At 40.0% G+C, this 12,550-nt stretch overlaps 1 protein-coding gene across 1 annotated transcript in view; it reads right to left on the reverse strand.

Annotated features, from left to right (window-relative positions):
* Positions 1-12,550, reverse strand: part of LOC122814325 (zinc-binding protein A33-like) — a 304,838-nt gene that overhangs the window by 172,064 nt on the left and 120,224 nt on the right. The window lies entirely within an intron of this gene.

Consider the following 12,550-nt stretch of genomic DNA (forward strand, 5'->3'; position numbering starts at 1 on the left):
AAGGGATTTAGATTTACTGAGGTGGAGCATGTCCATTAATTCTGGATTTGACATAGCTTTGTATGTCAGACATAGATCACCTCGAAGTAGGCAGTATGCAACTGAGTAGAGCTGGAGTTGTTTTCACCGAGCAGCATATGGCATCTGTTTGAGACCCTTGATCCTCTTGGTGAGATACTTTAGGGGTCTTTCTAATTGCTGCAGGTGTCGGGTAAGGTACATCCCAAAAGGGGCATTGTATTCTATGATGGGCCTGATGAGGGATGAATAAAGGGGCACAATTACCTCTCTTGATCTAGATGTGAAACCCTTTGTGATGTGGTGGGCTATGTAGAAGGTCTTTATAACCACTTTGGCAATGTGGTTTTCAAAGGAGAGATTGCTATCAACTTGGGTCCCCAGGTCCCTAATAACTTTCTCTGTACTTAATGGGTTTCCACCTATGTGGTAATTTATGGGCACATTGTTTTTGCCAAAGGGTATGACTATACATTTGTTTGGCATTTAGCTTTAAACCATGGCACTGGCACCAGTTATCTGTCTCTGTGGGACCTTTTTGAAGGATGTTTATGTCAGCTGGAGAGTCGATTATGGCACCCAGTTTGCAGTCGTCTGCGAACTTGGTGAGCCATAGTCCTCCCACATTTGCCTGTACCTCGGAAAAGTATATACCGAACAAGAGTGGTCCCAGGACAGAACCCGGTGGGATGCCACTTGTGACCGGTTTCGAGTCTGACATGGCTCCAGCAACTCTCACTCTGTGGGTTCTGTCTTTGAGCCAGTTTGTGACCCATCTTGTGGCATAGGGGTTTATATTTAAGCTGGATAGCTTATCTATGATGCCCGAGTGGGGTATTGTGTCAAATGCCTTTGCAAGGTCCAGATAGCCTGTGTGGACTACCTTCCCTTCATCTATGGCTTTGGTGACTGTTTCAAAGAAGTCAACCAGGTTCAAAAGGCAGGATCTGCCCTTGACAAAGCCGAACAGGGTAGGATCTAGTGTCTGTAGATTCCCAGTGTCTTTGTTTATGAGCTCCATGATGATCCTCTCCATAGCCTTGCAGACTAAGCTAGTCAGGCTTACTTATTTGTGATGTGCATAATTGTTTTCATAATGTCTCCCTATCCCTGTAACCCTGATTTTTGAAGTGCATAATTGTTTTCATAATGTCTTCCTATCCCTGTAACCCTGATTTCTGAAGTGCGTAATTGTTTTCATTATGTCTCCCTATCCCTGTACCCCTGATTTGTGATGTACATAACTGTTTTCATAATGTCTCCCTATTCCTGTACTCCAGATTTGTGATGCGCATAATTGTTTTCATAATGTCTCCCTATCCCTGTAACCCTGATTTTTGAAGTGCATAATTGTTTACATAATGTCTCCCTGTCCCTGTAACCCTGATTTTTGATGTGCATAATTGTTTTCATAATGTCTCCCTATCCCTGTACCCCTGATTTGTGATGTACATAATTGTTTTCATAATGTCTCCCTATCCCTGTACCCCTGATTTGTGATGCAACTGATTGTTTTCATAATGTCTCCCTGTTCATAACCCTGATTTGTGATGTGCATAACTGTTTTCATAATGTCTCCCTATCCCTGTACCCCTGATTTGTGATGTACATAACTGTTTTCATGATGCTGCCAACAGTAGTGTTCTCCAGTGGTAATACGGGCCCAAAGTATGTGAATCTGTGTTCTAACACTTTGGTCATTGATATGACGTCTGGATCTGCAAAAGTTCACTCCTAGTTATGATGGTCACTTGTACTGACCAGTAACCATTGCTGTAGCTTTATACTTCTTTCAAGAAATGTTTCTACTGTACTTCACTAAAGAATGAAAATGTTTGAGTATAGGTTGACTGATGCTACTAGAAGGCAGTGCATATAGATGGATAGACAGATTGATAGATAAATGGATAGATAGATAGATAGATAGATAGATAGATAGATAGATAGATAGATAGAGGGATAGATGCTTATGTACAAAAGTTATGTGATAAACATGTACACATACCTTTGTAATATAGTTTACAAACACACACACACACACACACACACACACACACACACACACACACACACACACACACACACACACACACACACACACACACACATATATATAGAGTGAATATCCTATATCCACAAAATGAATACATTTTTAATGTATATAAGCCACCACATATGCTATTAATTATAATTGACAGTTAATGTGTAGATAATGTTACTTTGACTGCTCTTGTAGTACATTTTAAGCTTACTCAATTTACATTTAAGGGGTGGGAATCAAACCCTGCATCTTATGTCTGTGAGGTAATTACCCTAACTATTAGAACAACCCCCAACTACTAAAATTTCAAAATATTTTTTTCTTAATTCAGTACTAGGGTATTAGATAGATAGATAGATAGATAGATAGATAGATAGATAGATAGATAGATAGATAGCTGCTTATGTAAGAAAGGTTATGTGATACACATGTACACCTAGCTTTGCAACATAGTTTACAAACACACACACACACACACACACACACACACACACACACACACACACACACACACACACACACACACACACACACACATAGAGCATAAATATCCTATATTCACTAAATGAATACATTTTAAATGCATATAAGCCACCACGTATGCTAGTAATTTTAATTGACAGTTAATGTGTAGATAATGTTACTTTGACTGCTCTTGTAGTCCATTTAAGGTTATTCAATTTACATTTAAGGGTGGGAATCAAACCCTGAATCTTATGTCTGTGAGGTAATTACCCTAACTATTAGAACAACCCCCAACTACTAAAATTTCAAAATATTTTTTTCTTAATTCAGTACTAGGGTATCTGTTTTTGTGGGCCATTACCAACCCAAGGGTAAGAATCAAATTCTCTTCCTTGTTTTTATGAGGTAGACACATTAGCTATTATGTCAAACCCCACCCCCAAAGTTTCACACTAATAAAAGTAATGTCAAGCTGTTGACATGATACTGTAGATAAGCAGTCAGCAATTCTTTAGAGCAAATGATAAAATGTACCTTAGATACCTGATTAATGTCAGAACTTCATTAAATCCTTGTTTACATTCTGCACATAATTTGAAGCTCTAGAACCATTCTTTCTTTCCTGCCCTGAATTTTATTTATCTGGTGTAAATTTAAAATGTTTAAAAAATTAATACTTTTTTCTTCCTTGATTACTGGGAGTCATTATTAGTATGTTGTTGTTGTTGTTGTGTCTTTCGGCTTTTCCTGGTTAGGGGTCGCCACAGAGGAACTCTGGTCCGCTAATGATTGGCAGTAGATTTTTACATGCCGAGTTGCCAGCCCTGATGCACAACCTTCAACGAAGGTATGCCCATTCAAGCATGTCTCCACACAGAAGACACTCTAGCTGAGAATCGAACAGGACAATAATTATTTTAAATTGCACCTTTTTAGGTTTACTTTGCTCATCTTCACTTTAGCCATTATTTCTTTCTAGCAGTTGTAGTTTGCAGTTGTTCTTCTGACTTGATTTTAATTTGCTTAATGTCCTTCTATATCACTGTTGCAGTATTCTTGAAAGAAGGGATGTCCCGTCCCAAGCAGTCTGTCACTCAGCCAGTATTGAAAAGCTTGAAAAGGATCTTGTTTGTGCCATATGTCCTAAATATGCTCCTCCCACAGAATGTAGGGCATAAAAGGTAGTGTACAGATGCAACTAACCAGAACTTCTTTTGCCGTCAATTCAAATGCTGTTATTGCCAGTTAATTTGAACATTTTCTTGCGAACTCTTAGAACACCAGATAAGTGCCCTGTTTTTGTTATTTATTTATTTTTATTTCATCTTTTAAAAGTTTCCTTCTTGGTCTTATATTTTTTATCACTATCTAAAGTTCATGTCATCCAACAGGAGAAAAATGTCAGTATGGGAGGCAGATTTCCTATAAGGATTGTCATGATCAGTGTCTTTTTTATTTGGGCACTTCCCAAGACCATTCCTCTTGTAGGTTCTGTAAGGCATTTGTGTCTAAGACTCTCTGAAGATCTTTGTCTTCCCTGACCATTTATCTTGAAAACCAAGTGCTTAGACAGTTAACCCAAGAAACCATGGCAGAATCCTTTAACTCTGAGATACTCCCACTTGGTAAGAAGAAGGCCAAGAAGTCTCGCATGGATTCTTTGGCTGTCCAGCCTCCACCAGACATTGCTGTAGATGCAGGTAATATCTGTATAGGTCATTCAGTATTTATGTTGGATTCCACTGCCACTACCCTGCCAGAGGCTGCCATGTATCCGTCTTTTTGTAAGTCCTCTGTGACTTTGCAGGCATCTGCTCCAGATGTTTAGGGGGAACCATGGTTGACCATCTCAGAGGGTCCTAGAGGGATTGTGCAGATATTATTCAGGGAGGAACTTTTAGTTCTCTTCTCGAGTCTCACCAAGGGTTGGAACCTCCAGTATTTGTTAGGGCTGATGTTCCTTTTAAGAAATGACAAAAACTGAAACATGTTTCATCTTGTCCTATGGATCCTCAAAGGGAAAGATAAGAGTTTACTCAGGGCTTATTCTCTGCCTTCCTAGCTTAAGGCCTCAAGGGGTTTCAGTACTCACTCCTCCTTGGATCTCTTCCCCTTTTAAATAGTTTAGGGAACCATATTCCTTGGATGAAGACTCCCTGTCTGATGAGGGATCTTTGTCCTTTTCTTCACAGATGATGGAATTTTTTAAGTGTTATTCTTCTCAGGTGTCAGATATTCAGAGAAGATATTATGACTTGCTTCAAGTGGAGACTCCTAAACCATAGGTAATTCCTCATGTGCAGGCTACCTTGTTATATACTTTCATTGTTGCCTCTAAGTCTGCTGAGTCTCAGCCTCTTCCGCCTAAGAAACCTTATAAGTTCTCTAAGGTAACTGAGCATTGCCTTTTTTATTTAAATCTCCTTCTGCTGATTCTGCTGTGGTGTCAGTTTCTTCTGACAAACCTTTTAAACTTTTACCCTCTTCCAGACTTTTGCCTTCTGATAAGGATAGCAAGTTGATGGAGAGGATTTGCAAGAAAGTCTACACTGCTTCAACTTTGGCCTTTAGGGCTACTAATTACTAGACCCATATGACCAGGTATGCTCTGGCTTTGGTTGCTCATGCTTGTCAGGTTATCTCTGCCCTCCTTGACTCTGATAACATCCTCTGCATTATCTCCTTTAGGTTCTGCTACTCAAGTGGCTCAGCACTCTATTATTTGTAGCTATGATGCCACTGATGCCTCTTCTAGGGCTGTGGCTTTTGGGTCTATCCTGAGGCATTATTCTTGGCTTCATCTCCAGTCTCTTCCTGAGGACATTAAGGCACATTGTTGGATGCTTCTTTGGATAATACTCTTCTTTTTGGGATTGCTGCTGCTGACCTGTTTAAGGCTTTTCTTGCAAGCCTTGCAAGACCTTAAACATATTTTTTCTATCCCATCCCTAGGTTCTAGAGGAATTATCCTTTTAGATCTGCTTTTGTTCACAGGCAACCCCACAAGGCCTCTAAGGGCAGGAGGGGTGGGAGGTGGGCCCCCTCTACTAAGGCTTCCCAGATTTCTGTGGTCTAGAAGCTTCCCTTGTCGTATAAGCCTGCTGCTCTGTGAGAATTCATCCCCACCTTTAGACCAGATTCCTTTATCCCTTTGGCTCTTCCTGTCTCATTCAAATTGGTGTCTCATCATTTCAGATTCTTGGGTTCTTTCTATCATTTGTAAGGGTTACACTTCATGGTATAGAAATCTCTCCTTCCTTTTTCTGAGATTCCTCAACCTCCTCTAGAGCAACTTCCTCATTTCCTGGAGGTTCTATGGTCCCTGTTGAACCAAGGGACCATTCAAACTGTCCCCCCTCCCAAGTGGTACAGGGTTTTTATTCCAGGATGTTCATGGTTCCTTGAAAGGGGGTCACTTGGAGACCTATTTTGGATCTCTCAGCTCAACACCTTTCTTGAGATCCATTTTTTTACGTTTACTCTTCAACCTCTGTTATTACCCCAGGCTTTTCTGGTGTCCTTAGATCTGAAAGATGCTTACCTTCATATCTCTATGCACTCTCTCTACAATACATTTTTACATTTCTCTGGGTCTCCCTCTCATTTTCAGTTATGTGCTTTGCCCTTTGGCCTCTCCACTGCTCCAAGGGAATTCACAAAATGTCTAACTCCCATGATTGCCTTCTGCAGGCTTCAAGGCATTCAGATTGTTCCTTATCTAGACAACCTGTTGCTTCAGACACCTTCTCCCAGCTAATTATTTCAGGATCTGCAGTTCACCAGCTCTCTTCTTCAAGGTCTGGGGTTTACCATCAACTTTCAAAAGATCAACCCATTTCCTTCTCAGGATCATGTGTATCTGGGTTGCAGGATTCAGACTTTGCCAATGTTAGCCTCTCTTCAGCCTTCAGTGGTATTGTTGTTGACAACCTTCTTTCAGTCTCTTTTTCCCTTGACTGCCATGCCAGCCAGGGAGTTTCTTTGGGCCCTGGAATTCATGACCTCTTCTAGTCAGATACTTCCTCTTGCCAGACTGCATATGCAGAAGCTTCAGTGGTACCTCAAGTCAGTTTGGCTGCAGCACTGTCACCCTCTGACACTCAGTGTGCCTATCCTTCCCTGTATAAAGAAGGAATTTAAGAGGTGGATTCAACAGTCCAATTCCAACCCAGGCCAGCCCTTTAAGTCTCCAGTCCCTTCTCAAGAGCTGTTCACTGATGCCTCAGCCATGGGGTGGGGGTCACCTCCATGTCACCTGAAACTTCCAGGTCTATGGCCTCCCCATCAGAAATCAGACCTTATCAACATCAAAGAGATGAGGGCTCTGAATCTGGCCCTTCATGCTTTTCACCTCATGTTCTCTCCAGGCCCCTTGAAGGTGAAAACAGACATTACTACAGTGATGTGGTATGTCAACAAGCAGGGGGGCATGAAATCTTACCTCTTCTGCAGGATGGTGCTTCAATCCTGGGAAGTGGGTCTCAGTTATCAGTTAACTCTTCAGGCAGTATGCATTCCTTCAGGGTACAATCTTATGACAGGCTCTCTGAGCAGGTCCAAAACACAGACTCATGAATGGATGCTTCACAGAGGCTTGTTTCTGGAAATTATTCATTGGTGAGGTATTCCTCAGGTAGACCTTTTTGCCTTCCCTCTGAGCAAGCAGCCCCCTCTTTTCTGTTCCAGAGTGTGATTCCATTTGGCATGGAAGATGGTTGCTCTTTCTTTTCTTTGGAAGGAGATGTTTCTTTATGCTTTGTCTCCTTCCTCTACTTCCAAGACTCCTGCAGAAGATTCAGCTTGACTCCCCAAAAATCTTGCCAGTGTCTCCCTTTTGACAATGACAGTTCTGATTCCCTCTCTTTATGCATCTGGCCAGGGGCAATCACCGCAAGTTACCTCACTGGTTGGATCTCCTCACACAGGATAAGAGGTCTCTCATTCATCCCAACTTGTCCACTCTCCAATTGCCATTGTGGGTGATAGGGTTTTGATTCCTTTCTGCACTTTTTTTCCGAGGATGTGCTCAGGGTTTTACAAGAGACAAGAAATCCCTGAAATGGAAAATCTGTTATGTCCAAATAGAAGAGTTTTTCGGTCTGGTGCCATGGTCATAACCAGGACCTTTTTCAATGGGAGTTCCTCTAGTCCTCTCTTATTTGTGTGAGTTGCTGCAGTCTGGCTTGACCTAATTTTCTGTGAAGGCCCAATTGTCAGCCATTTCTGCTTATCTGCCCTTGACTCCTTCTTTGATGTCTTGTTTTGAAGTCAGATAATTTCATAAAGGCATTCTGCATATTAGGCCTCCAAGAAAAGCTATTCATCCTCCTTGGGACCTTAATTTTGTTTTGGAAAATTTGACTCAGGCTCCTTTATGAGCCTGCAGTTTCAGCTTCTCTACAACATTGTATCTGGAAGAATTTTTTGTTTCTGGCTCTTACTTTTGCTCAGAGGGTTTCTGTTCTCCAGGCCCTTATGGTCATTCTACTTTTTTTTTTTTTACAGGGACAGGGTGTCCCTTCATACTAATCCTTCTTTTAGAGTTGTTCTTAAATCAGTTGGTACAACTCCCTTCTTTTTTCACTTTTCCTCAGACTGCTACTGAGAGGTTCCTGCATACCTTGGATTTGCACAATCAGCTCAGGTACTATTTAGATAAAACTAGGACTATTCATAAGTCCGATTAACATTTTGTTCTTTTCATGCCAGGTCTTTGGGTTTGGCTGTTTCTATGGAAACCATCTCCTGGGTATTTAAGGCAATTTCTTTTGTTATTCTTTTCATGGTGAGTCTCTCCTTCTGTTACAGCTCATTATACTAATACTGTTGCCTCTTCTGTTGCCTTTTTCAAGGGGTTGGACACCGATTCCATCCTTGAAGATGGTATTTGGTCTTCAGAGCATACCTTTACTAAGCATATACATTGGATATGTTTTCTCAGGCTAGAGCAGGTTTTGCTGAAATCATTTTATGTGGTTTTGTTGAGGGGTCTTCTTAGTCTTCCACCTCCCATTCTGTTTTTCGAGATTTCTTACTCTCTCTTCATTCAAGAATACTGCAACAGTGATATAGGAGGACATAGTACATCTGTTGTAAAATCTTACCATAACAGTGGATGTTCTTCTCTTCACTCTTGCAGTATTTGTTCTCTCCCTCCAACCACCTTCTTTATTCTGCCTTTTTCCTTTTGGATGTACATGGACTCCTTTGTCCTATCAGGATGTTCTCTCCTGGAGCAATTCAGTTCTGGGTAGTTGCATCTGTACGTCCCTTTTACACCCTACATTCTGTGTGAGGAGCATAATTAGGATGTACAACACAAACAAGATCTTTTTAAGCTTTTCAATACTGATTGAGTGACAGGCTGTCCAGGATGGGACATCACTTCTTTCAAGAATGCAACAGTGAGTAGAAAGACATCTACTGTTATGGTAAGATTTTACATAACTACTTTTTTACAATAATGTGTCAGTAGTTTTGCACAAGTGACTTCCTTGTTGTTTTTGAATTGTACTTTGTTGCATTATAACTGTTGTTTTTGAAGTGTACTTTGTTGCATTATAACTATTTGTGATACTTGTTTTATAATAAAAATGTTAAAAAATGTTTCCAGTGAAGTGAAAAAACTTCTTCCTTTTGATGCCTTGTTAGGGTGGTTTTAGTTTCCTTCTTTTGTGTGACTATTAAACAACAATTTTTATATCAAAGTTCATATATAATTGATGTTTTACTTCAAGATCTAATACAGTGATTTCTCGTTAAGAGTGATTTAACAATGTTACTTAACTATAGTGAGCGATACAACAGTGTCAAGATTAATTTACCACAAGTACAGTTATATGAACCCACTTTATTTCACTGTTTGAATATCCAAGGATATAATATGTTGCTTGGGGAACTTCTATTACATGCATGTCATCACAGTGTTCTCTAAAAATAAATTACTTTTTTCTTTATATTGTGTGTGGGGTATGTTTATTACACAGACATTTAAACATATCAGCAGTTTCAGTCACGGTGCTTGCAAGTTCACATTAGAGTTTTAGGTGAAACAGCATTAGGGACTCAACATTAAGATGAGGGTTGAACTAAGGGTAGATTCTCTCACTGAAGGTATCATTGAAGGTGTAGAGGTGAGACATTATCAACATTATAAATTGACACCTGTCCCACCTCATAGTCCAGGTAAATGCCAAACCTCTGGGTTTTCACATTCAGGCTGAGAACCTTCACTGATAATTCCAGTGCTCTGTAATTTCCTCTGCTCAGATGCAGAGTCCAATATCCATTCTTAGTGGTTGGGAATCTGAACTCTTTCCTGCAGACTGACAACATCTACATGACAGGAAGTCTTGTTTCTAGCCCCCAGTTCCCAGTAGTGCCTCCCTTTTGTGAACCCCTCTGATAACAGCACACCAGTATAGTAAACAAACCTCTCAGGACTGTCAGTGAGCTGGCTAAGTCACTATATTTCATGCTACTTAAATCATCAGACAGAATAAGAGGGGCATGTGCTGTGTCAGTGTCCAGGTTCAGATGAGACAAGCCTGTGAAAATAAAACAAGTTGTGTCAAATACTTTATAAATGTTATGAATAAATAGCTCTACCTCTCCTTCCCTCAGGAATAAATGGCAGCTTTTGATACCTTTGTAGATTGTTAGATGCCATCCTTAAGTAGATGAAAGGCAGGCATCTAAAACGTATTCCTACCAAAGGTACAGGCTATGACCATTTATGTGACTGTACGGCCATCCTCATATCCTTATCTTCTCGTGCAAATATAAATGAAGGAAATAACAGTAGTTTGCCTCAAAGGTTCATCGTAAATATATTGTCATTAGAGGGCCAAGGGAAAGTAGCTTTTAAATCAACATGTTTTCCTTGCCAGAATATTGTTTGGGTCAAGCTTGTTAATCTACCACAGGACATCACAATGGTCATTCTCGATTTGGTCTTTTCATATTTGGTTTACTGTAATGCCCTTTACCTACGGCTCTTGCATGGTAACCTGGACTACCTCCAACTGATCCACACATCTGCAGCTAGACTTTGATGTTTCACACCACCACCACCACCCCCTCCATGCCCACATTAGACCTGTACTGAGGACTCTGCAATGACTGATACTGGCATGGAGATTGACATATAAAGTACCAACCCCTGATCTGGATTCCTGCCAATCAAAAAGGACTGTTGTCACTCTACCACCTTTTCAGCCACTTCACTCAGGTAATGAAGAATTTCTAGCTATTCATATCATGTAATTAGAGATGTCTGACTGATATTCTTTTTCTTATCAAACCCCACTCCTGTGGAACTCACTACCTTGCCATCTTAAGAAGTATAAACCCGTGACCAGCTCTAAGAATAAGATGCATCTATTCCATAAAGGTTTTTATTTTGTAATATTTAAAACTTTTTAAATATTAATACACGTTTTGTATTTCTGTCTTATAGTACTTTGTTATTGTTTACCTTACTTTTTATTTCAGTTTGTAATTATCTTTGCTCAGTGCTTAGGATTAAACACTTAAAATGTGACTTGATATTGAAATCTGGTATTTCACGTGGGTTTATACATGGCATTATGCCCTTTCACAAAGAAATTAATGAAGGGAGGTAGGAATTTCATGCAGGATCACATACTCCACTGAAGCTCCTATGAGAAAATCACAACATAATGGAAACATTTCATTTGGAATCACACACTGTACTAGTATTTCTGAAGTTACTAAATACATTGTATTAGTATTTGAGAAGAAGTTAATAAAGAAGTTCAGGCATTTAACAAGGGATGAGATAACACAGTTAACCTACTAATTGACGAAGTTTAAATGACTTCAAACTGTTGATCTAGACTTGCTGACTTTCTACTTCCACATCATTATTCTTCATAGAGAATCACTGAGCGCACAGCTTGGCAGTTATAGCACAGTGCATGGTCTCCTCCCACTCCCATTTGTGTAACCACAAAGATGGCATATATAAGTAAAGAAGATGGAGGTACAAAGCCCCCATTGTGGGGGCTGCAAAGGATCTCTCTGCAATATAAGCAAATCAGAAACTCTCTCTTTGTTTTTTTTTTTTTTGTTTGTTTTTTGCATCAGTCTGAAATTTCATTCATTTTTATTCCAGCTGAAGCTTCAAACAATTTAATTGTAAACAACTAGCAGTCATGCTAGACTGTGAAATGGAGCCATTTAAATTTTAATTGATTTTTAATTTTATCTTTATGTAATTATAGGCTCATAATTTCATAGGTGATTATTAGGCTAATGACCCCAGTGGGGATTTCTAAGCCCAACCATGCTTCCCAAATGTGTATGACAAGTTTTGATACCTAGGGTTATTTTAAGGGCTATAGCTAGACATGGACATGGGTTGTAAAGCACTAATAGGTTGCCTCTGCCTAACAGAGACATAGGTGTCAGACCAATGGTAAATTTCCAATCCCCAGTCCACTGGTCTAAGTTACACTTGAATTGGGTTTAGGAAGAACTCTGCTTCACATGGATGAGAAGCCTGTTCCAGAGAAGGGGAAGTTTCTGAGACATATACCTGTCTCTCCTACATGCCCTATTTATGTTGCAGATGAGGTTAAAGTGCCTAAATTGGGTAAGTCTGATGATATTTGTTTTACAATGTACAACAGGTCCATCAGCGTGGGATCATAGGATGCTTTGTAGGTAATCATTGATTACCGCCCAGCAATCTGTAGAAGACTGAGTACAGGGATGAGGCTGTGAGGAGTCCAAATAAGACATGTTGTTTATACTCTGTATTCTCTTGTTGAGGAACTTCTGTGGATGCTCCATTTGCTGCATATCCTTGTTCAGGTAAATACTGAAGGGGGCATTGTACTCAATGGTTTGTTTGATGAGAGTGGAGTACAGTGGAACAATGGTATCCTTGGACTTAGATGACATACCATTGCTTATTATTTACACAACATAGAATGATTTCCTTACTATCATAGACAAATGATGACAAAAGTCCTTGTTACTGTCTACATGTGTTCCCAAATC

Source organism: Protopterus annectens, chromosome 10.part0, assembly GCF_019279795.1.
Source record: "Protopterus annectens isolate FY-2018-M chromosome 10.part0, PAN1.0, whole genome shotgun sequence".
In the NCBI taxonomy this organism is placed as follows: Eukaryota; Metazoa; Chordata; order Ceratodontiformes; family Protopteridae; genus Protopterus; species Protopterus annectens.